Below are 26,671 nucleotides of genomic sequence, written 5' to 3' on the forward strand. Positions count from 1 at the left end.
AAAGTAAAAAAAAAAAAAATGCCTTCAATATACACCAATCAGAGAATGCCCACTCACAGTAAATGATAGCAACTACCACCATATATGGGGACCCACAGTGTGCCAGGACCATGGTAGAGCCTTTACGTACATCATCTGTTAGTTTGTCACTATAGTCCCACACACAAAAAAGGCATTGTTAATCCTATTACAGACAGAGACTGAGGTCCAAGGAGCTCAAAGAAGTTACCTAATAATAAAGCAGGTCTAAGTTCATGTTTGTTTGATCACTATTTACCTTTCTATATGTATGAATCTATGTATGTATCCATCCATCCATCCATCCATCCATCCACCCATTCATCCATCCATCCATCCACCCATCCATCCATCCATCCATCCATCCATCCATCCATCCATCCATCCATCCACCCATCCATCCATCCATCCATCCACCCATTCATTCATCCATCCATCCATCCATTCATTCATCCATCCATCCATCCATCCACCCATTCATCCATCCATCCATCCATCCACCCATTCATCCATCCATCCATCCATCCATCCATCCATCCATCCATCCACCTATCCATCCACCCATCCATCCATCCATCCATCCACCCATTCATTCATCCATCCATCCATCCATCCATCCATCCATCCATCCATCCATCTATCCATCCACCCATTCATTCATCCATCCATCCATCCACTCATTCATCCATCCATCTATCCACCCATCCATCCATCCACCCATTCATTCATCCATCCACCCATTCATTCATCCATCCATCCATCCATCCACCCATTCATTCATCCATCCATCCATCCATCCATCCATCCATCCATCCATCCATCTATCCATCCACCCATTCATCCGCCCATCTATCCACCCATCCATCCATCTATCCATCTACCCATTCATTCATCCATCCATCTATCCATCCATCTATCCATCCACCCATTCATCCGTCCATCTATCCATCCATCCATCCATCCATCCATCCATCCATCCATCCATCCACCCATTTATTCATCCATCTATCCATTCACCCAGCCATCCATCCATTCACCCAGCCATTCATCCATTCACCCACCCACCCATTTTGTGGTGTTAGGAATCATATCCTCAGTGTATTTTAAAAATAACTGGGACCTTCCCACTATCCCCAACAAGGTGATTTCAGGGCCAGAGCCTCTCCAGCCCATATGTTTTTAGGGACTGAATCCTGAACTTCTCAGACTTTCTATCAGGGCACTGGGGAACCCACTGCTGCATGGCCCAGGTATCTTGTTTTCCCGAGTGGTCTTCCTCTAGAAGTGAGGTGAGATGGGATCCAATCAGTGAGCCCTGGCTAGAATCCAAAAAGCTACGTTTCTACTCTGAGCTCTCTCTTTTCTCTTTAGAGAACAAACTATCAAACCCAGAAACATCATTCCCTAACATCAAATATATCAGAGAGGAGCCCCACAGACAGTCAACCCCTAGCCAGATCTGACAAGCCCCAAACTTCAGTGTAAAAATATCTCATGTATGCTTGTCACAGATTTCTGAAATTCCACCTTTAGAAAGTAATTTCTCTGTTTACCCAAGCAATCCAATCCTAGGACTGTATCCTACAGATACGCTCAAACAGTGATGAAATGACTGAGTACACAGCCACACTGTTTGTAATAGAACTGATTTAGAAACAGGCCAGGCACAGTGGCTCATGGCTGTAATCCTGGCACTTTGGGAGGCCAAGGTGGGAGGATCGCTGGACCCCAGCAGTTTGAGACCAGCCTAGGCAACATGGCAAAACCCTGTCTCTACAAAAAATACAAAAATTAGCCAGGTGTGGTGGTGCATGCTTGTAGTTCCAGCTACTTTGGAGGCTGAGGAGAGGCTTACTTAAGCCCAGAGGTCATCTAAGCCCAGAGGTCAAGGCTGCAGTAAGCCATGATCACACCACTGCACTCCAGCCTGGGTAACAGAGCAAGACCCTGTAAAAAAGAAAAAAAAAAAAAAAAAGAAGAAGAAAGGAAGGAAGGAGGGTAGGAAAGAAGGAGGGAAGGAAAGAAGGAAGGAAAGAAGGAAGAAAGGAAGGAAGGGAGGGAGGGAGGGAGGGGAGGGAGAGAAGGAGGGCCAGGCCCAGTGGCTCACACCTGTAATCCCAGCACTTTGGGAGGCCAAGGCAGGTGGATCACCTGAGGTCAGGAATTTGAGACCAGCCCGACCAACGTGGAGAAACCCCGTCTCTACTAAAAATACAAAATTAGCTAGGCATGGTGGTGCATGCATGTAATCCCAGCTACCCAGGAGGCTGAGGCAGGAGAATCGCTTGAACCTGGGAGGCGGAGGTTGCAGTGAGCCGAGATCACGCCACTGCACTCCAGTCTAGGCGACAGAGCGAGACTCCATCTCAAAAAAAAAAAAAAAAAAAAGAATGAGGCTAGGCTACTCTACACACCTTATCTGAAACAATCTCCCAATGATGCAAAATTAACAAGGCAAAGTGGAGAATTCTCTATCAACCGACATGCCCATGTTCTGTTCACATCCACATAGACATCTGTGGAAGGATGGAGAAGAGCCTGGTATCAGTGGTGCCCTCAGAGGGGAAAGTGGGAGACTGGGGCCTGAGCAGGAGTGGCTGTTGCACTATATTTTATGTGAATGGCGCCCTCTGGAGTTGTGCCTTGGGGTGGCCCTGATGGAAGACAGGCTTTCTGCTCTTTATCTTTTCTGTACTTTTTTTTTTTTTGGAAACAGGGTCTTGCTCTGTTGCCCAGGCTAGAGTGCAGTGGTGCAATCACAATTCACTGCAGCCTCAAACCTCCCGGGCTCAAGCAATCCTCCCACCTCAGTCCCCTGAGTAGCTGGGACTACAGGTGAGCACCATCAGGCCCATCTAATTTTTGAATTTTTCTTTTTGTAGAGATGGGGCTGGTCTTAAACTCTTGGTCTCAAATGATCGGTCAGCCTTGGCCTCTCAAAGTGCTGGGATTATAGGAGTAAGCCGCCGTGCAAGGCCAAAGCCACCACGCCTGGCCATCAGTCAACTCTCTAGCCTATAAAAACACATTTATCTCTTTGGAGATTCCAAGGATTTTAGAAGTTGTATGCCAGGAAACCAGAGGAAGACCAAATACATATCTCATAATATCACAGTACGTCACTGAGTGGTGGTAAGGGTTAAAGTTATAAACGCATGTAAGGCTCTCAGGACACTTCTGGCCGGTTCACAGTTAGCGCTGTGGAAGTGTTACCCATGTTTATTACTCTAGGCCCTGTGTCAAAAACACAGTGGTGAATAAGACAGTCACAGCCCACACTCAGAGGGGTTTACCATCCCAGGAGACAGACATTAAATGCATAATTACCATCTACCATCATGTCTGTCTTCCAGGAAAAGACAGAAAAGTAAATAGCTAACTATAACACCATGTGCTTAGCACTCCCGGGCCCATGGACTTAGGGTGGAGGAAGAGAAGGGGCTGAGTCTAAAAGGAGAGTAGGGGTCAGACTAGAAGCAGGCTGGGGAGGGAGAAGGCCCTCTAGGCCCAGGGGCCAGCAGGAGCAAGGCAGGGAGGTACTGGGGGGGAACAGCTGTCCGTGCTGCAGAGCCCGACACAAGGCAGGAGGTGGCGGGAGCCGGGGCTGGGAGGGAAAGCAGAGGTCGGCTCATGGGGACCCACCTGTCATGTGAAGAAATTTAGATTTATCCCAGAGCCTCAGGAAATCGCAGAAGGTACTGAACAGTGAATGATTTGTGAAACTTGCCTTTTAGGAAGATAGTAGGGCTGCAGGTAGGGGACAGACGGCAGGGCAGCCACACTGCAAAGTTGGCAGATGAGATGGGAGCGCAGGGCAGACAGGAGTGTCAGAAAGTCTCTCTCGCAGGTGTGAAAGGAAAATAAATCTTGAGACCCCAAAATCACTAAGCCAAAGGGAAAAGTCAAGCTGGGAACTGCGTAAGCCTGCCTCTCATTTTGTTCCTAAATAAGATCGCTAAAAGATGAATTCCTTGTGGGCTTCAACATCTTTACCCTAAAACAGTTCTATTGAATTTCACCCTGGCAATGTAAATTGACAGCTTATTTTCATGGGTGCCCGACAAAGGATAGACAGAACCCAAAGTCATCCCTCTGAGGCTCACCTGAGACAAATGCCTATCTGATTGCTTCCTCTGCCCTATTGTTTACGTAAAAATGTAGATTCACTGAGCCAGACTAAGGCATAAGTGACATTCCTCTACCCTCCTCTCACATGTAAATTGTGTATTCAGTGGAAGGCTGATGAATCTCACACATAGATTGATTTCTCATGTCTCCCTAAAATGTATAAAACCAAGCTGTGGCCAGGCATGGTGGTTCACGTCTGTAATCCCAGCACCTTGGGAGGCCAAGTTGGGCAGATCACCTGAGGTCAGGAGCTCAAGACCAGCCTGGCCAACATGGCAAAATCCTGTCTTTACTAAATATACAAAAATTAGCTGGGCATGGTGGTGCACTCCCAGCTACTTGGGAGGCTGAGGCAGGAGAACTGCTTGAACCCGGGAGGCAGAGGCTGCAGTGAGTTGAGATCGCACCACTGCACTCCAGCCCGGGTGACAGAGTGAGACCCTGTCTCAAAAAACAAACAAACAAACAAACAAACAAAAATAATAAAAACCTGTACCCCGACCACCTTGGGTACATGTCCTCAGGACCTCCTCAGGCTGTGTGTTAAGGCTGTATGTTAATGCTGTGTCCTTAACTTTGGCAAAATAAACTTTCTAAGTTGATTGAGCTCTGTCTTAGATACTTTTGGGTTCACACAGGAAAGAATCTTGCAGGGGAGAGGCTGCCTTCATCCTTCATGGGCCCAGCAAGGCCTGCATGAGCAGGCAGTGCTCAGCACACCGTGGGGAGCAGCTGAGGTTGTTCCTGTGATGCAGAAACAAGGAAGCAGGCTCACACCCAAGGGAGGGGGTTTTCCTCCTTTCCTTTCAGTTCAGAGAAGACAAGCCTTTCCATCTGTTGTACTCACTGCTGGATGTGCAGCATCAACAGTGCCTGGCACACGGAAGGTGCCCAATAAATGTTCACTATCAGCCGGGTGTGGCAGCTCACATCTGCAATCCCAGCACTTTGAGAGGCCGAGGTGGGCGGATCACCTGAGGACAGGAGTTTGAGATCAGCCAGGCCAACATGGTGAAACCCGGTTGTCTCTACTAAAAATACAAAAATTAGCCGGGTGTGGTGGCGCATGTCTATAATCCCAGTTACTGGGGAGGCTGAGGCACGAGACTCGCTTGAACCAGGGAGGCAGAGGTTGCAGTGAGCCGAGATTTCGCCACTGCACTCCAGCCTGGGCGACAGAGCGAGACTGTGTCTATAATAAATAAAGAAAGAAAGAAAGAAAGAAAGAAAGAAAGAAAGAAAGAAAGAAAGAAAGCAAGCAAGCAAGCTCACTGTCAGGAGGGATGGGCAGAGCATGTGGCTCACACAAAGGCAGCTGAGAAAAGGCGGCCAGGGAGGCAGGAGAGAAACTTTGTGATTCAGAATCAAGTATTTCAAGGAGGAATTTATGGTGTGGGGAGGTCAAGGAAGATAAAACCCAAGAAGCATCCACTGAACTTTATAACCTAGGCTCCTTCTCCCAGTTTATTCCACTGAAGCCCTCACAGCTCCGCCAGCCCACAAGGACAGGAAACACCTTATATTCATGTAGCATCATATTTAGAACCGCGAAGGGTGCACCGAAAAACAGAAGACACAGCTTCCTTGAAGCCTCCAGTCCAGTCAAGAAGATCCTATTATTTACAAGAATAAACAACTCACAGTGTTACGAAACTCCATTTTTGGCTTCTGTAGATGTCCCCTGGATCACTTCCCCAGAGTCCCACAACTTGATAATGGAAGAACAAAATGAGTAGGTATGCAGACCTTGTCTCTCTACTCATTAATTTTTGTGGTAGGAGTTGCTCAATGTTTGCCAAGAGAGTTGCTGGTGGTAGCCTAAATACAACTGCAAATTTGCAAAATAAGTGTTGCTGCAAGGAAGAAGGCATCCTAACTGTATAATCATTTTATTTAAAAAATGGTATTATAATAGCAGAGACAAAAGATTGGGGAAATGCTGGTAGTCATAATTAAGATTTGTTTCTTTAATAGGTTAAATACAAGGGCTCCCCACATGCAAAGAATTGTTAATGAAACCAGTATTTTCTTTCTTTTTTTCTTTTTTTTTTTTTTTTTTGAGATGGAGTCTCGCTCTGTCACCCAGGCTGGAATGCAGTGGCGCAATCTCGGCTCACTGCAAGCTCCGCCTCCCGGGTTCATGCCATTCTCCTGCCTCAGCCTCTCCGAGTAGCTGGGACTACAGGCGCCCGCCACCACGCCCGGCTAATTTTTTTTTTTTGTATTTTTTAGTAGAGACGGGGTTTCACCGTGGTCTCGATCTCCTGACCTTGTGATTCGCCCGCCTCGGGCTCCCAAAGTGCTGGGATTACAAGCGTGAGCCACTGCGCCCGGCACTTTCTTTTTTTTCTTGAGACAGGGTCTTGCTCTGTCATCAGACTGGAGTGCAGGTAGTGCAGTGATGGTTCACTGAAGCCTCAACCTCTCAGGCTCAAGCCATCCTCCCACCTAAGCCTCCTGAGTAGCTTGGGACCACCACAGGCATGCACCACCATGCCCACCTAATTTCTTTTCTTTTTTTGTAAAGATGGGGGGTCTCACTATGCTACCCAGGCTGTATTTTCTGAACTTCTGGGCTCAAGCAATCCTCCTGCCTTGGACTCCCAGCGTGTTGGGATTACAGGCATGAGCCACCACACCTGGCCAAAACAAATATTTTCAATGAAAGCAAATGGTGGTCCCTTCTCCTCCCCTTTCTAAACAATTCAGTCCTAAAGCCACAAGGTGGAGCTGAGTAAGGTAGGACTCCGTGGTGGGGAATGGCAGGTAGCGTCTCTTATGACATGAGACCCTGTCTATAAAGAAAAAAGAAAGGCCGGGTGGGGTGGCTCACGCCTGTAATCCCAGCACTTTGGGAGGCTGAGGCCAGGAGTTCAAGACCAGTCTGGCCAACATGGCAAGACCCTGTCTCTACTAAAAATACAAAAATTAGCCAGGTGTGGAGGCGCACGCCTGTAATTCCAGCTACTCAGGAGGCTGAGACAGGAGAATCTCTTGAACTCAGGAGGTGGAGGCTGCAGTGAGCCAAGATCGCACCACTGCACTCCAGCCTGGGTGACAGAGCAAGATTGCATCTCAAAAAAAAAAAAAAAAAAGAAGAAAATAAAAAATAAAAAAGATGAATAATGAGATATAAAAAAGATTTTCTTTAGTACCATTCTTGAAATATTTTGTCACTTCGCAGTTATTTTAAAATAAAAAAATAGGCTGGGCATGGTGGCTCGCACCTGTAATCCCAGCACTTTGGGAGGCCGAGGCAGGCAGATCATGAGGTCAGGAGATCAAGACCATCCTGGCTAGCACGGTGAAACCCTGTCTCTACTAAATAATAAAAAAAACTAGCTGGGCGTGGTGGCGGGTGCCTGTAGTCCCAGCTACTCGGGAGGCTGAGGCAAGAGAATGGCGTGAACCCGGGAGCCGGAGCTTGCAGTGAGCCGAGATCATGCCACTGCACCCCAGCCTGGGCGATAGAGTGAGACTCCGTCTCAAAAAAACAAAACAACAACAACAAAAAAATAAGAAACTATAGAAAAATTATGGATAAACAAAATGTGGTATATACATACAGTAGAATATTCTTCAGCCTTAAAAAGAAAAAAGAAGGAAATTCTGATGCATGCTACAACATGGGTGAACCCTGAGCACGTTATGCAAACTGAAATAAGTCAGACACAAGTGACAAATATTGTATGATTCCATTTATACAAGGCACCCACAACGGACAGAAGAACAGAGATGGAAAGTTGAATGGTGGTGACCACAGGCTGGGTCCAGGAGATGCGGTGGGGAATGGGGAGTTATCCTGTAATGGGCAGAGAGTTTCAGTTTGGGAAGATGAAGAGAGTTCTGGATATGGAGGGTGGTGATGGTTGCACAACAATGTGAATGTACTTAATGCCACAGAACTGTACACTTAAAAATGATTAAAATGGTCAACTGTATGTTGTATATTTTTAACCATAATAAAAATTTTAAATTAAAATGTTAAAAATCAAGTTGTGATTGTTAAGAAACATTCAGATTAAGGCCAGGTGTGGTGGCTCATGCCTGGAATCTCAGCACTTTGGGACGCTGAGGCGGTAGGATCCCTTGAGTCCAGCAGTGCGAGACCCCCATCTCTACAAAAAATAAAAACTGAAAAAATTAGCCGGCATGGTGGCGCACGCCTGTAATCCCAGCTACTCAGGAGGCTGAGACAGGAGGATTGCTTGAGCCCAGGAGGTTGAGACTGCTGTGAGCCACGATTGCACCACTGCACTCCAGCCTAGGGGACAGTGAGACATTCTCTCAAAAAAAAAGAAACATTCACATTAAATGTTTAGTTTCAAATTGTTGGTGTGAAAAGCAACAATTTTTCAATGTGTTGCTGAAAAGCACCACACCAGACTCAGTGTGTGTCTTCAATATCAAATATTCTAGCCCCAGGGTCCCTGTTCTAGCTCCACAGGAAGGCGCTTATCTTGGGAAAGGAAGGTTTTATGTGGGTGCTTCACACAGGCCAAACTGGATTTTTTTTTTTTTTTTTTTTTTGAGATGGAGTCTCACTCTGTCGCCCAGGCTGGAGTGCAGCGGTGCAATCTCCGCTCATTGCAACCTCCACCTACCGGGTTCAAGCAATTCTCCTGCCACAGCCTCCTGAGTAGCTGGGACTACAGGTGCCCACCACCACGCCTGGCTAAGTTTTGTATTTTTAGTAGAGGCAGGGTTTCACCATATTGGCCAGGCTGGTCTCAAACTCCTGACTTTGTGATATGCCCGCCTCGGCCACCCAAAGTGCTGGGATTACAGGTGTGAGCCACTGCACCCAGCCCAAACATAAGCTTTATGACTCTGAAAATTTGGGAATAACTCTGTCTGCCCAGCATGACTGTGAATGTCCATTCTTAGAGAGTTCTAGAATATTTGAGAGCCTCATTCTTCAAAGTAAATCTGCTTTTAGTTACTTAGCCAAATAAAGCAACCCAACCAAGTGGCAAAAGTCCAAGGTATGACTGCTATGGGCAAGAAAGGCCAACCTTTCTGTTTCACAGTTTGCTTGGCCTGTAAAACTAGAGCACACGTGTTTGCTTATTTAGTACAGAGTTTCTGCAACGGGTCCATCGGGCTAAATTCCTGTAACCACAAAACATGATGCACGAAATCTACATGCAGGTTGAATGTATGATACTGCCAACAGTAAACGCTGAGTCATCGGTTCCATGGTTAGTCCTAATGATAAACCAGGCAGTTACTTTAATGATGTTTAGCTACTTCTGGCACTGCACAGCTCAACCGACGGCATGACCCACAAGCCTACTTCAAGGTCACCATGAGCACCACTCCCTGGTTGGAGAGACTGGGGGCTCCACACATCTCCATCACTGGGAGAGAACTTGCCAGAGTGATAACGACCTAGAGACACCACCTGCATACACAGAAGACATGCTGAACTAATAACAAAGTATGCCAACTCTTTGGGCCTCAGTTTCTTTCTTTTCTTTTTTTTTTTTTTTTGAGATGGAGTTTCGCTCTTGTTGCCCAGGCTGGGGTGCAATGGCACAATCTTGGCTCACAGCAACCTCCACCTCACGGGTTCAAGTGATTCTCCTGCCTCAGCCTCCCGAGTAGCTGGGATTACAGGCATGCGCCACCACGCCTGGCTAATTTTGTATTTTTAGTAGAGACGAGTTTTCTCCATGTTGGTCAGGCTGATCTCAAACTCGCCAACTCAGGTGATCCACCTGCCTCGGCCTCCCAAAGTGCTGAAATTACAGGTATGAGCCACCGTGCCTGGCCTTTTCTTTTTTTGAGACAGGGTCTCACTCTGTCACCCAGGCTGGGGTGCAGTGGCACAATCACAGCTTACTGCAGCCTTGACCTCCTGGGATCAAGCGATCCTCCTACCTCAGCTTCCTCAGTAGCTGCTACTACAGGTACACTGCACCATGCCTGGCTAACTTTTGTATTTTTTGGTAGAGACAAGGTTTCACCATCTTGCCTAAGGCTGGTCTTGAACTCTTGAGCTCAAGTGATCCTCCTGCCTTGGACTCCCAAAGTGCTGGGGTTACAGGCGTGAGCCACTGCGCCCAGCAAGGGCCTCAGTTTCTTCATGTCAAATGCCACATGTACAGGACAGACATTTTGTTAGCACCTTCTGGTTCTATCATTTTTGTCATCTGTAACTAAACAATAATTTATGAGTTAATGATGTTATTGATTTTTACGTTTTTGGTTTTTAAAATAAATTCCTAGCCAGGCACAGTGGCTCATGCCTATAATCCCAGCACTTTGAGAGGCCAAGGTGGGTGGATCGCTTGAACTCAGGAGTTCAAGACCAGCCTGAGCAAAATGGTGAGACCTTGTCTTTATTAAAAATACAAAAAAATAGCCAGGCATGGTGGTACACACCTATGGTCCCAGCAACTTGGGAGGCTGAGGTAGGAGTATCGCTTCAGCCTTCGGGGTGGAGGTTGCAGTGAGCCGAGATGGAGCCACTGCACTCCAGCCTGGGTGACAGAGAGAGACCTTGTCTCAAGAAAAAAAAATAAATCCTTTGTTAGAGATGTGTGTTTCTTTCTTTTTTGAGACAGAGATTTCCTCTGCCATCCAGGCTGGAGTGCAGCAGTGCACTCTTGGCTCACTGTAACCTCCACCTCCTTGGTACAAGCGATTCTCCCGCCTCACCCTCCCAAGTAGCTGGGATTACAGGTGTGTGCCACCGCACCTGGCTAATTTTCGTATTTTTATTATAAATGGGGTTTCACTATGTTGGCCAGGCTGGTCTCGAACTCCGACCTTAAGTGATCCACCTGCCTCAGCCTCCCAAAGTGCTGGCATTACAGTCTCACGTGAGCCACTGCACCCTGTCTATGTTTCTTTAATTGAGAATAAAATTACCTTCAGTTGGTTGGTGCTTAGAATTACTGGTCTCCGAATCATACACTGGTTCAGAATTACACTTGCCCTGCTCTGAAGAAGAATGCCACCTGAGAGCACAAATGTGTAAAAAGAAATGTACATAATAAAGCCATCACAGAAGCAGATATGATGGGACAGATATAATAACAGATGCCCTTTAAACTTGATCCTCTCATGCTAGGCCTAAAATAAAAGAGTTAGATTTAGTGTGTGTATATATGGGTTACGTTTCGGAATACATGAAATTGGTCTAAATCTAAATAAAAATGAGCTAAACTCTGCCTAGGTTCATTTACATTCATCTATCAACAGCCTTGCAGAGATGGTTATGTAAGTGCTACGGGATGGTTCCAGCACTTGTTTCAAAGGGTCTTTCAGTCCATTCATGCTGCATCCAAAAATAGTTGAGGCTGGGCCCTATTCTGTACTGCCTGCGGCTTCACAAACTGAAAACCACCATATCAGACGTGGTTATGACCTACCTTGCTTGGCTTTCTGGGTTAGATCCTCTGAAATTTCATTTTATGAGTATTCCTGATTATCAAATGTTCAGAACTCAGCCCCTGCCCCACAAATTCTTTATGACATTGCATAAAACCAGTGACAGTGCCACATCCAGGCAGGATGAGGACCACACACTCCTAACTATGGAGACAGGAATGCTGGCAGTGTTACTTTTGAGGTCACTGTTGGCCAAGATAATTGCTTCACTAGGCAAAGGCAAACCTCCTTAAGTGAGTTTCCTGAGAGGACTCAGAGAGGAAGGCCACAGGTGCTCCAGGAGGGAGGATGCACCATCAGGGACCTTGGACAATGACAGCAAGACAGTGAGAAGCCTCTGGGGACCATTCTACAGGGGTCTTCTTCCCTGGCCGTGCAGCTGACAGGCCCCAGGAAGCAGAGTCCCTAGGCTCTCCCTGGCAGCTCTCGGTGCATTTCCAGGGGAACGGCTTGGCAGCCCCGAGCTGGGTGGTGCGCTCCATCTATTTCTATGGTACCTATCACCATGGTACCTACTTGCTCTGAAAAACACAGCTAAAAACAGAACAAAAAGAAAAGGAGCACAGTCCGCTTCCCTGCAGTCACCTTCTGCAGCTGTTGTTATGCCTCAAGATTGCTCTCATGGGCCTCTTCCATTCTGAGTTTCCATGTTTTTGTTGTATGTGACCTTCAAAAACAAGAGGCTTACTATCCGCATCAGCCTCGTCTTGGGGACAATGTGTGTGGCCTGAGGCTTCAAAAATGTCCCACTCGTCTTGCTGCAGGTGTACATTCCTCCGGGGGACACATTCACCCAGGAAGCAGCTCCTCCCAGGGCTTGCTCAGAGCCCCATATCAGATGTTTTCGGGAAAGGGGAAAAAGTGGGAGTGGAGGATGACTGTGACGTTAGTGGGCATGACTGTGACGTTAGTGGGCATAGATGCCCCGAGGAGGGACCTGCGCTTATTCCAACAAAGAGGATCCTAAGCTTTCTCAGGAACATGCTGGAAATTGTGCTCAGGGAAAGATCCACAAGGCCAAATCACTTCTCCACAGGTTTTCTTTAACTCAACAATTATCCTTCACAGCAGTGCTCAGCCCAGCCATGGTAGTCAGACAGAACTTGAGTTCAAATCCCAACTCAGCCACTTGCCAGCCATGTGAGATTAGTGGGCAACCTCTCGAAGGTTAAATATACTCATTTTTAAAATGGGGCATGGGCCAGGCATGGTGGTACACGCCTTAATTCCAGCATTTTGGGAGGCTGAGGAGGGTGGATGGCTTGACCTCAGGAGTTTGAGACAAGCCTGAGCAACATGGTGAGACTCTGTCTCTACAAAAAAAATACAAAAATTAGCCAGGCATGGTGGTGCAGAGCTGTGGTCCCAGCTACTCGGGAGACTCATGCGGGAGGATTGCTTGAGCCTCAGAGGTCAAGGCTGCTGTGAGCCATGATCAGGTCACCGCACTCCAGCCTGGGCAACAGGGTGAAAGCCTGTCTCCAAAAATAAAAAAGAAAATTAAAGAGGGAAAAGGAAATGGGGATGAGTGTATAGACCTTACAGGGACAAGCCCCTTGCTGTGACCTCGGCCTCCATGGTCATTTCTTGGCTTTCCCATCTACAAAATGGGGAGGATAATGGCACCTGCTTCAAAGAAGCTTTGGGATGGTTCCAGAAGATGATGTATGTAAAGTGCTGAGAGAGCACCAGGTACGCTGCAAGCGCTCAATAACTGATGGAGATGCAGGTGTGAGGAGGAGGAGGAGTGGGATGGTGGTGACAGTCGGGACAAGGATGCTCTGTGGGTACTGTTTGTGACAACCCCGTCTTGGTTCTCCTAGGTGTGACTTCCTGTCCTCAGTCCTGGTGGAGCAGGTACAAATGGGGCCTCAACTCACGAGTGGACCCCTCCCTCCAGACTCCCAGATGCATTCATCAGTGTCTCTGGGCATATGGATGTAGCTGAGGATAAGCTCAGGCTGCGAGGTGGGTACACCATGCAGAAGGGTCATCAGCCCAGGTGCTCAATGTGATACACAGGACAAAGGAATTCTCATGTCCTAGAGAAAACCCCAATGTGGTTACCTACTTGTCAGCTTTGGAGTCAACAGCCCTGAGGACTCAAGTCCCCTTTTGACAGAGTGGCTCTGGACAAGTCACTTGCCTTTCCTTCTCCATCTGTGAAATGGGGCAAAGATGGAGGTTGGGAGCATTAAAAGAGAAAACGTAGGAAAAGCCTCCAGCCTAGAGTCAGCACATAGTGGGCTCTTAGCAGCTGTGGGCTCCCTTCTTTTCTAACCCCCCACGCTGAACATTTTAAGGCTGAGTAAATACTCCATTTAATGAATAAAGGATTAGGCTCTATAATAGGAGGAAACAGGCTCATTTCCTGAATTTGCTAGTAATCCGGTAAATGCTGCACTAAAACTCCCAGACTCACACAAAGCCTGGGGCCCTGCAGGCTCCCCACAAGGCCCCTTCCAGCACCCCCAACTCCCTCCCAAATGCTCCATTTCTCACAACTCACTTTCAAGAACAAAGAATGCTCTGCTCTGGCCAAACGAATCTGTGGGCTACAATCATATACTGCTTGTGCCTTCCTGCCTTTTTATTTCACAAAAGCAACTTTCCTGTTGTGATCTTTGTGGCTGTCTCCCTGACAAACCCCACTTCCCATGAAAGCTCCCGATTTTCATTTGAGGGTCCATGTGCCTCCAAGGACAGAGCATGCCACTTAAGCTAAGCCAGTCAGCTCATTCCATCCCCCTGGTAGGCAGGGATTCCTGAGATCTAAGCTGGTCCAATCAGGATGACTCCCATGACTCCTTTTTTCTGATACACAGTCTCGCTCTGTTGCTAAGGCTGGAGTGCAGTAGTGCCATCTCGGCTCACTGCAACCTCTGCCTCCCGGGTTCAAGCAATTCTCTTGTCTCAGCCTCCTGAGTAGCTGGGACTACAGGCACCCGCCACCATGCCCGGCTAATTTTTGTATCTTTAGTAGAGACAAGGTTTCACCATATTGGTCAGGCCGGTCTCAAACTCCTGACCTAAGGTGATCCACCTGCCTCAGCCTCCCAAAGTCCTGGGAGCCACTGAGCCCAGCCCTGCTCTTCCTGTTTTGACCATTTATATAGTTATTTGATAAATGTTTGTTACCAAACGGCCAATAGAATCTCCTGAAACCAGAAACACCCTGTCCCAGGGACCCTCCCGCCCCGGCTGAGCAGTCTGACAAGTACCAGGCTCTGGGCTGAATGCTTGACATATGTCATCTCATTTTCAGAAAATGGCTCATTGCATTTATGTTATTCTTGGACCCAAGGGCTGGCGGCATTTTTCCAAGGCTTGTGAGTAGAGACTGTTTGGATTGGAAGAGGAGATCTTATACAGAGGAACTAACGCAGAGAGCGGTGGCCCTTCATGGTTGCACAGAGCTGGATGGAAAGGGCAACGCCTTTAGGTTTAATTCTTGACTCTACTTATTATGTGGATGATCTTGGGCAAGTTACTTTGCATATTTGTGTCTCCGTTTTTTCATGTGGCAAATGAAGATGGAATCCCAACACCTCTCTGGGTTACTGGAAGATTAAATCATGTTAGTCAAATACCCAGCACAATGTCTGGCATAGTCTTGCTCTTTCTCTACTATATTTCTCCTCTGCTGAACACTGACCAGTGGCTGGGCCCTCACAGGTATATGTCCCCCCATTCTCTGTGGATGACCATCAACCCTACCCAGGAGCTGAAGGGTGATATAGAGATTCAAGAAAACATTGGCCACCAGGTGGGAAGAAGTCTCCATCCCACTCCTTGCCAAACATAGATTTGCTGTCAGAAAGGCAGAGCGTGTGAAGAAACGGTGTAGACCAGGCCACTCGTTTCACTGCAAATCCACTGTATTTAGATTACACCACCTAAGCCTTTGTCCTCTTGTCTCTGCTCAGCAAGCCATGAACACTTCCAGATCTGACAGCCTGAGCAAACTGTTCCTCAGAACTGCCAAAACTGCCATAGATCCTCTTTTTTTTTTTTTGAGAGGGAGTCTCTCTGTGTCACCCAGGCTGGAGTGCAGTAGCGTGATCTCGGCTCATTGCAACTTCCGCCTCTCCATTTCAAGTGATTCTCCTGCCTCAGCCTCCTGAGTAGTTGGGACTACAGGCATGCACCACCATACCGGCTAGTGTGTGTGTGTGTGTGTGTGTGTGTGTGTGTGTGTGTGTGTGTGTGTTTAGTAGAGGTGGGGTTTCACCATATTGCCCAGGCTGGTCTCGAACTCCTGACTTCAGGTGATCTGCCCGCCTCAGCCTCCCAAAGTGCTGGGATTACAGGCATGAGCCACCGTGCCCAGCTACAATTAGACTTTTGAGTGTTACCAAATAACCAGTACATGTTTGATCAGGGGTTTGTCAGCAAAGGGCAATGTTATACCTCTTTAGGAAAATTTATTTGAGATGCACTTTTCTGGGGCTTAGGTGGGGGCAGGGAGGCCTGAGGGACAGGAAGAGATAAGAAATCTTTGCATCTTATTACCCTCTTCTAACTTCCTCTTCTACTCAAAGAAGGAGGGAAAGCCCAGCATTTGGTCCACCCCAGAATAAGTCTTCTGTTACTGAAGAGTTTCATCTTTCTACTGGAAGCCGTGCAGTTTCTATTTGTGACAGGCAGTGTTCTCAAAGTGTAGCTCTCCAGGACCCTGGAGTGCTTGTCAAAAATGCAAATTTCTGGCACCATACTATTCCTACTGAATTAGACTCTGCACAAATGATTGTAAACCTTCGGTAGCAATTCAGACCACAAGTTCTAGAGTCAGATAAATATGGACTGAATGCCAAGCTCCAGCTCTACCACCTGTGATCCTTGAGCAGGTTAATTAACCTCTCTGGCTGGGCACAATGGCTCATGCCTGTAATCCCAGCACTTTGGGAGGCGGAGGCAGATGGATCACCTGAGGTCAGGAGTTCAAGACCAGACTGGTCAACATGGTGAAACCTTGTCTCTACTAAAAATACAAAAATTAGCCAGGCATGATGCTGCATACCTCTAGTCCCAGCTACTGAAGATGCTGAGGCACGAGAATCGCTTGAACCTGGGAGGCAGAGGTTGCAGTGGGCCAAGATCACGCCACTGCACTCCAGCCTAGGCAACAGAGCGAGACTCTGTCTAAAAAAAAAAAAAAAAAAGGCCGGGCGCAGTGGCTCACATCTGTAATCCCAGTACTTTGGGAGGCTGAGGCGGGCAGATCACCTGAGGTTGGGAGTTCAAGACCAACCTGACCAACGTGGTGAAAGCCCATCTCTACTAAAAATACAAAGTTAGCTGGATACGGTGGTGCATGCCTGTAATCCCAGCTACTGGTGAGGCTGAGGCAGGATAATCGCTTGAACCCAGCAGGCGGAAGTTGCAGTGAGCCAAAATCTCACCATTGCACTCCAGTCTGGCGACAGAGTGAGACTCCATCTCAAAAAAAAAAAAAAAAATTAACCTCTCTGAGTATCCATTGTATCACCTGTGTGAAGGTAATGCTGAACAGTCAAGGGATATGGAGCTCATGTGATTGTTCTAAGGATGAAATGAAATAATATTTGTTTAGCAGTGTTTGGCACATAGTAAATGTTCAATATATGATAACTCCTTTTTTTCTTTTCTTCTTTTTTTTTTTTATATGGCGTCTCGCTTTGTCACCCTGGCTGGAGTGAAGTGGTGCAATCTCAGCTCACTGCAACCTCTGCCTCCCAGGTTCAACCGATTCTCCTGCCTTAGCCTCCTGAGTAGCTGGAACTACCACACCTGGCTAATTTTTGTATTTTTAGTAGAGACAGGGATTCACCATGTTGGCCAGGCTGGTCTTGAACTCCTGGCCTCAACTGATCCGCGTGCCTCAGTCTCCCAAAGTGCTGGGATTACAGGTGTGAGCCACTGTGCCCAGCCTGGTAACTATTCTTTTTCTATAACACTTACACTCAAGAAAGTCAGAGCACCCTACAAGAAATAACAAACTCGGCCATCATGACCAGCCTTAAGAACTATCCACTGGTAGAAATTTTGACAAGTCTACAGACCAGCAATCAGACCTGAAGGTTTCCTGAGTCTCATGAAATCCTACAGGATTCACATCTGATCCTCAACAATAGCCCAGCCAGGAGAGGGCAGCAAGAGAAAGCCTGAGTCTAACTGTTGCTGTTTGAATCACAACCCCTAGGTGTTGTGGGCACTTTACTTGGGAATGCCCAGGTTGATAGTCATTTCAAAAGATGGCAGATCTGCTCGGTAGAGGTGTGGCAGCACAGATTATGAATGGGTGGTGACTGTTTATCAGGCTCTTCACTTTCATAAATTAGTTTCTGGTTTGTTTGTTTGCTTGTTTTGGAAACGGGGTCTCACTCTGTCACCCAGGCTGGAGTGCAATGGCGCGATCTAGGCTCACTCCAACTTCTGCCTCCCACATTCAAGAGATTCTCCCGCCTCAGCCTCTCCAGTGGCTGGGATTACAGGCATGTGCCATCATGCCCGGCTAATTTTTGTATTTTAGTACAGACAGGGTTTCACTATGTTGGCCAGGCTGCTCTTGAACTCCTGACTTTAGGTGATCCGCCAGCCTCAGCCTCCCAAAGTGCTGGGATTACAGGCTTGAGCCACTGAGCCCAACCCATAAATTATTTTCTTTAGATAATCACTCAAGCATCACTATATTGTAGGAAACAACAAAATGTCATTGAGACATAGATTTTGGGAGACAGTTTAAATCAAACTGGCAAACTTTTTTGTAAGGTTTGTGAGCTAAGAATAGGTTTTACATTTTTAGGAGTTGTGAAGAAGGAGGAGGAGGAGGAGGAGGAAAAGGAAGAGGAGAAACAACAGTATTGTGAAGGAAAAACAAAAACTTGAACCCTGGTTCACTCTGCCAGAAGGAAGAAAATGGAGCTGAAAGCTGAGTCATGCAAGAATCTGTCTTTCCTTTTGTTCCTAAGCAGATAGCTACAGATAAAAGGTTAAAGATCTCTGCAGGTAGCTACTCTATGTTTACCTTATCTTACGGAGAGTGCTGACTTACTATTCCCCTACCTGCTCCCTTTCTCTTGCAACATGTGGATTCAGTCATGTGACTACAGCCTCCCTGTTCCCCCTCCATCCTGCTTTCCCCCCTTTTAAATCCTGAAGTCCTCAAAATCATCTTTGGAGAAAGGCACAGACCCATCTCCTGGGCTTGCCCTTAACCTTGGCAAAAGAAACTTCTAAATTGATTGAGACCTGTCTCAGGTACTTTTTGGTTTACAGTGTGATGGTTAATTTTATGTGTCACCTTGATTGTATGACAGGGTGCACAAACATTTGGTTAAACTTCATTTTTTTGAGACAAAGCCTCACTCTGTTGCCCAGGCTGGAGTGCAGTGGCACGATCTCGGCGCACTGCAACCTCCGCCTCCCGAGTTCAAGCTATTCTCCTGCCTCATCCACCCAAGTAGCTGGGATTATAGGCACGAGCCACCACATCCAGCTAATTTTTGTAATTTTAGTAGAGACGGGGTTTCACCATGTTGGCCAGACAGGTCTCGAACTCCTGACCTCAAGTGATCCACCTGCCTTGGCTTCCCAAAGTGCTGGGATTACAGGCATGAGCCACTGCGCCCGGCCTGGTTATTTCTGGGTATGTCTGAGAGGGTGTTTTGGGGTGAAATTAGCATTTGAATCAGTAGACTGAGTAAGGAGAATCACATCCTTACCAATGCCAGTGGTCATCATGCAGTCTATGGAGGACTTGAAGAGAACAAGAAGGAGGAGGAAGGGAGCATTTGCTTTCTGCCTGGCTGACTAAGCTGGGCCTTTTCCTGTCCCCATACTGGGATTTGCCCCATCAGCGCTCCTCGTCCTCAGGCCTTTGGACTCAGGCTGGAATTTAGTCCTTATCTCCAGCTTGCAGATGGCAGATCGTGGAACTTCTCAGCCTCCATAATCCTGTGAGCCAATTCTTTATACTAGATCTCTTTGTCTATATCTGTATCTCCTATTGGTTCTGTTTCTCTGGAGAACAATGACTAACAGAAACAGAGATGCATGTGTCGCAGAAGCCTAAAATATTTAAAATATCTGGTTCTTTACCTAAAAGTTTGTTGAGCTCCTGCTGAGGAGCTGATTTTTGGTTTAGCTTATGGTCTCGAAGGCCAATATAACTTAGATTCATGCACCATCTGATATGGTCTGGCTCTGTGTCCCCATCCAAATCTCATCTCGAATTGTAATCATCATCATCCTCATGATGAGGAAGGGACCATGTGTGAGATGACTGGGCCATAGGGGTAGTTTCCCTGTTCTCATGATAGTGAGTTCTCACGAGATCTGATGGCTTAAAAGTGTGACATTTCCCCCTCCCTCTTGCTCACTCTCTCCTGCCACCTTGTGGAGGTGCTTAAGTCTCCTTTGCCTTCTGCAATGAATTTAAGTTTCCTGAGGCCTCCCCAGACATGTGGAACTAGGGATTAAGCCTCTATCCTTTATAAATTACCCAGTCTCGAATATTTCTTTTTTTCTTTTTCTTTTCTTTTTTTTTTTAGACAAAATTTCACTCTTGTTGCCCAGGCTGGAGTGCAATGGCGCAATCTCGGCTCACCGCAACCTCTGCCTCCTGGGTTCTCCTGCCTCAGCTTCCTGAGTAGCTGGGATTACAGGCATGAGCCACCACACTCGGCTAATTTTGTATTTTTAGTAGAGATGGGGTTTCTCCATGTTGGTCAGACTGGTCTCAAACTCCCGACCTCAGGTGATCCAACCACCTTCGCCTCCCAAAATGCTGGGATTACAGGTGTGAGCCACCGCGCCCAGCTGCGTATTTCTTTATAGCAGTGTGAGAATGGTCTGATACCCCATCGTCTAGATAGGCAGGAGACACTACCTTAGTGCCCAGAACATTTATCTGGATCAACAAAAACCCTCAGGACCAGAAGAAGACAAAGGCAGGACCAAAGAGGAAAGTGTCAGGTCAATGTAACTCATGAGTATAGATGTAAAAACTCTAAACAGAGTATTAGCAAACTGAATCAGGCAGTGTCTTTTTGGGGCTCAGAAAATGATATCCCAAAGTTTGGTGCTTTGTCATGCTGAGTAGTTTGAACTGAAGGACATTGCGGGGCGCAGAAGCAAGATGTTACTGACCTTTTCCTGTCCCCATCTCTCCTGCTCCCCTCTCTCCCAAGGCAGGCCATAGAAACTAGAATTCCTCTTCCCTAAGGCAGGTGATAGAAACTAGAACCCCTCTCTCTCAAAGCCAGCCATAAAACCTAGAAATATTACTCTAACCTTCCCTTGCCTTTCTGTGTAAGAGCTGGCCATAAAGAAATTCTCAGGCCAAGCACGGTGTCTCATGCCTATGATCCCAGCACTTTGGGAGGCTAAGGCGTGAGGATCATGAGGTCAGGAGATCAAGACCATCCTGGCCAACATGGTGAAACCCCATCTCTACTAAAACACAAAAAGAAAAATTAGCCGGGTGTGATGGCGCATGCCTGTAGTCCCAGCCACTCAGGAGACTGAGGCAGGGGAATCGCTTGAACCTGGGAGGTGGTTGCAGTGAGCGGAGATCGTGCCTCTGCATTCCAGCCTGGCAACAGAGAAAGACTCTGTCTCAAAAAAAAAAAAAAAAAAAAAAAGAAATTCTCTGCCTTTTCTGATAGTAGGCCATAAGACCCTTATTCCAAAAGAAGTCACACTCTACACTCCAGGTAAAAGAATGAGACACAGAGAGACCAAGAAGAATCTGAACAGGGCTGGGCATGGTAGCTTATGCCTGTAATCCTAGCAATTTGGGAACCTGGGGTGGGAGGACCCCTTTAGGCCAGGAGTTGGAGACCAGCCTGGACAATATAGTGAGACCATGTCTCTACGGAAAAAAAAAAATCTGAACAGACACGTTCTGCCGGGCCTTCTCCTCCCATCAGTCTATGAGCATTAGATCACTCTCTTTTGTCCAACCATATCTCTACACAGCTGGCCATTTCTCAGCGAACCTAAGCATAAAAATAGAGTTTTCCCTGAGGCTCGGGGGTCTGCATTTTTTTTTTTTTTTTTTTTGAGACAAAGTTTCGCTTTTGTTGCCTAGGCTAGACTGTAATGGCACAATATCAGCTCACCGCAACCTCCACCTCCCAGGTTCAAGCAATTCTCCTGCCTCAGCCTCCCCAGTAGCTGAGATTACAGGCATGCCTGGCTAATTCTGTATTTTTAGTAGAGATGGAGCTTCTCCTTCTTGGCCAGGCTGGTCTCAAACTCCTGACTTCAGGTAATCCACCTGCCTCAGCCTTCCAAAGTGCTGGGATTACAGGCACGAGCCACCATGCCCTTTTTTTTTTTTTTGAGACAGAGTCTTGCTCTGTTGCCCAGGCTGTAGGGCAGTGGCGCATCTTGGCTCACTACAACCGCTTCCTCCCAGATTCAAGCAATTCTCCTGCCTCAGCCTCCTGAGTAGCTGGGATTACAGGCTCCTACCATCATGCCTGGTTAATTTTTGTATTTTTAGTAGACAAGCGGTTTTCACCATGTTGGCCAGGCTAGTCTTGAACTCCTGACCTCAAGTGATCCGCCTGCCTTGGCCTCCCAAAGTGCTGGGGTTACAGGTGTGAGCCATAGCGCCTGGCCTGGGTCTGAATTTCTAAAGGCTCTCGTGTCACATAAAACTTTCATTAAGAAAATCTGTTATGCTTTTCTCTTGTTAACTTGTCTTTTGTTTTAGGAGTATTGGCTTTGATGGGAAGGAAAGGTATCACACCTTTTCTTTTGCCCCTGTAGTATAAAAAATGCTAAAGTGGCCGGGCGCGGTGGCTCAAGCCTGTAATCCCAGCACTTTGGGAGGCCGAGGCGGGCGGACCACGAGGTCAGGAGATCGAGACCATCCTGGCTAACATGGTGAAACCCCATCTCTACTAAAAATACAAAAATTAGCCGGGCGTAGTGGCAGGCTCCTGTAGTCCCAGCTACTCGGGAGGCTGAGGCAAGAGAATGGTGTGAACCCGGGAGGCGGATCTTGCAGTGGGCCGAGATTGCAGCACTGCACTCCAGCCTGGGTGACACAGCCAGACTCCAACTCAAAAAAAAAAAAAAAAGCTAATGTATCCTAGCCAAGTTGGAATTACCCCAACAATCCAAGATTGGTTTACTATTAGAAAAGTGATTCACGTAATTCATCATATTACCATATTAAAGGCAAAAAGATACTATCTCAAAAAATGCAGAAAAAAATATTAGTAGCATTTAATATCTGTCAATAATAAAAACTTAACTAATTTGAACTAGAAGTTGATAAAGAACATCTAGCAAGGTTAAAAACAAAAACAACAAAAGCCTATACCATACTTGTTTTTTTTTTTTAAATGAGGGGGAGTTTTGCTCTTGTTGCCCAGGCTGGAGTGCAGTGGCGCAATCTCGGCTCGCCACAACCTCCGCCTCCCAGGTTCAAGTGATTCTCCTGCCTCAGCCTCCCAAGTAGCTGGGATTATAGGCATGCACCACCATGCCTGGCTAATTTTTGTATTTTTAGTAGAGACGGGGTTTCACCATATTGGCCAGGCTGGCCTCAAACTCCTGACCTCAGGTGATCCGCCCGCTTTGGCCTCCCAAAGTTCCGGGATTACAGGCATGAGCCACCGTGCCTGGCCTGCCTATACCATACTTAATGGTGAATGTTGAAAGCATCCCCGTGAAGATCAGGTACAAGGCCTAAGAACTCCCAATATCATCATATTATACCAGCCTGTGTAGTAGAACAAGAATAAGGAAGCAAATAAAAATGTGTAAGGCAGCAGGGTACAGTGACTCATGCCTGTAATCCCAGCACTTTGGGAGGCTGAGGCAGGAGGATTGCTTGATCTCAGGAGTTCTCAAGACCAGCCTAGGAAATACAGAGAAACCCTGTCTCTACAAAAAATTAAAAAATTAGCTGGGCATGGCGGTGGGCAGCTGTAGTCCCAGCTACTTCGGGAGGCTAGTGGGAGGACTGCTTGAGCCTGGGAGAGGGAGGTTGCAATGAGCAGAGATCACACCAATGCACTCCAGCCTGGGCTACAGAGTGAGATCCTGTCACAAAAAGAAAAAGAAAAAGAAAAAAATGTGTAAAGGCTTGGGAAGGAAGAAAAAACTTGCAGATATTATGATTGCATGGAAAACCCAACATTATCTACAAATAAATTATTAAAATTAGTGAGTTCAGGAAGGTTTCTGTATATAAAATCAATATGTAAAAGTCAACTGCACTTCTATACACCAGTAACAGTTAGAAATGTAATTGTGAGGACGGGCACGGTGGCTAATGCCTGTAATCCCAGCACTTTGGGTGGCCAAGGCGGGTGGATCATCTGAGGTCAGGGGCTTGAGAGCAGCCTGGGCAACATTGCGAAACCCTGTCTCTACTAAAAATACAAAAATTAGCCAAACGTGATGGCACATGCCTGTAGTCCCAGCTACTAGGGAGGCTGAGGCAGGAGAATCGCTTGAACCCGGGAAGCCGAGGTTGCAGTGAGCTGAGAGGGCGCCACGGCACTCCAACCTGGGTGACAGATGGAGACGCTATCCCAGAAAAAAAAAGAAATGTAATTTTGAATGATACCATCTATAATAGCATGAATAAATATCAATTACCCAGGAATAAATCTAACCAAATATGTGAAATCGTATATGGAAAATATGGTAAAACTTTACTTAAAGACATTAAAGAAGAACTAATAAATAGAGAGACAGCATGTTCATGACAGAAAGACGCAATGTTGTAAATATATCTGTTCTCCCTAAATTGTATATTCTAGGCAATTCCAATCAAAATCCTAACAGGTTTTTAAAAAGGAACTGAACACGCTGATTCCAAAACTTATAGGGAAGGATCAAGGGCCAAAAAATAACAAATCGCTTTTAAACAAGAGCAACAGACAGGTGTGTGTTGGGGTTGGAGGCTTGTCCTCTACCAGATATTAAGACATAGAAAACTATGGTAATTAAGATGGAGTAAAAGAGCTCCCACAACTCAACCCAAAAAACAAATGAATAGTCCAATTAAATGGGCAAAGGACTTGAATGGCCCTTTCTCCAAAGAAGCTATACAAATGGCCACTGAGCACATGAAAAGATGCTCAACCTCATTACAGAACTGCAAATCAAAACCACAGTGAGATACCACTTGACACATATTAGGATGGCTATTATCAAAGACAAAAGCAAAATTAGAAAAGAAGTATCGGTGAGGACATGGAGTAATTGGAACCCTTGTACATTGCTGGTGTGATGGTAAAACGGTGTAGCCCTCTGTGAAAACAGTACGGCCGTTCCTCAAAAAATTAACATTGGGCTACAGGCGGTGGCTCATGCCTGTAATCCCAGCACTTTGGGAGGCTGAGACGGGAGAATTGCTTGAGGCCAGGAGTATAAGACTATCCTAGGAAACACAGTAAGACCTCCATCTCTAGAAACAATATATATAATTTTTAAAAATTAAACATTGAACTACCATGTAATCCAGTAATTCCACTTCTGGTATATACCCAAAAGAATGGGAAGCAGAGATTCGAACAGATACTTGTATATGAATGTCCATAGCAGTATTATCCACAATAGCCAAAAGGTGGAAGCAAATGTCCACTGATGGATGGATGAATAGATAAACAAATTTGGTATATACAGACAATGGAATATTATTCGGCCTTTAAAAAGAATGAAATTCTTTGTTGTTGTTGTTGTTGTTGAGATGGAGTGTTGCTGTTGTCGCCCACGCGGGAGTGCAGTGGCAAGATCTCGGCTCACTGCAACCTCCACCTCCTGGGTTCAAGCGATTCTCTTGCCTCAGCCCCCCAAGTAGCTGGGATTACAGATGCCTGCCACCACGCCCGGCTAATTTTTGTATTTTCAGTAGAGACGGGGGTTTTGCCATGTTGGCCAGGCTGGTCTCAAACTCCTGACCTCAGGTGATCTGCCCACCTCAGCCTTCCAAAGTGCTGGGATTACAGGCGTGAGCTACTGCACCCAGCCAAAAAAGAATGAAATTCTGATATATGCCATAACATGGATGTACCTTGGAGACATGAAAGACATTGTAAGTAAAAGAAACTAGACACAAAAGGACTAATATTATATGATTCCAGTGATATGAGGGACCTGGAATGGTCAAATCTATAAAGATGGAAAGTAAAATGGTAGTTGCCAGAGGCTGGGGGAAGGGAGGGATGACTATGGAGTTGCAGTTTGGGAAGATGAAAAAGTTCTGGCTGGGCACAGTGGCTCACGCCTGTAATCCCGGCACTCTGGGAGGCTGAGGCCGGCGGATCACCTGAGATCAGGAGTTTGAGACCATCCTGGCCAACATGGCAAAACCCCATCTCTACTAAAATACAAAAATTAGCCAGGCGTAGTGGTGGGTGCCTGTAATCCCAGCTACTCGAGAGGCTGAGGCAGGAGAATCGCTTGAACTCAGGAGGTGGAGACTGCGGTGAGCCGAGATCACGCCACTGCACTCCAGCCTGGGTAACAGAGCAAGACTCCGTCTCAAGAAAAAAAAAAAGAAAAAGTTATGGGTCTCCCAAGTAGCTTGGACTACAGGCATGCACCACCATGCTAAGCTAATTGTTTAATTTTTTGTAGAGATGGGATCTCACTATGTTGCCCTGCCTGGTCTTGAATTCCTAGGCTCAAGTGATCCTCCCACCTTCACCTTCCAATGTGCTGGAATTATAGGAGTGAGGTACCACACCCTGCCCATAGTAATAAATATTGGTCTACAATGAATTTTGGAAAAAAATGAAGTTCAACACAGGAAATTTGAGAGCTCAGGGAAAACGAGACAAAATAAAACCCACAGCCATGTCTAGAAACTTGATTTCTTACAGAGAAGGAATTGCAGACAAGTGAGTACAAAAGTAAAATTGGGGCCAGGTGCGGTGGCACACACCTGTAATCCCAACAGTTTGGGAGGCCAAGGTGGGCAGATCACCTGAGGTCAGGAGTTCAAGATCAGCCTGACCAACACGGAGAAACCCTGTCTCTACTAAAAGTACAAAATTAGCTGGGTGTGGTGGCACACCCTTGTAATCCCAGCTACTTGGGAGGCTGATGCAAGAGAATTACTTGAACCTCAGGCAGAGGTTGCAGTGAGCTGAGATCGTGCCATTGCCCTCTAGCC

General features: G+C 46.7%; 1 protein-coding gene across 7 annotated transcripts in view; it reads right to left on the reverse strand.

Moving 5' to 3' along the window:
- Positions 1-26,671, reverse strand: part of DGLUCY (D-glutamate cyclase) — a 157,389-nt gene that overhangs the window by 64,991 nt on the left and 65,727 nt on the right. The window lies entirely within an intron of this gene.

Source organism: Hylobates moloch, unplaced genomic scaffold (genome assembly GCF_009828535.3).
Source record: "Hylobates moloch isolate HMO894 unplaced genomic scaffold, HMol_V3 SCAFFOLD_16, whole genome shotgun sequence".
NCBI lineage: Eukaryota > Metazoa > Chordata > Mammalia > Primates > Hylobatidae > Hylobates > Hylobates moloch.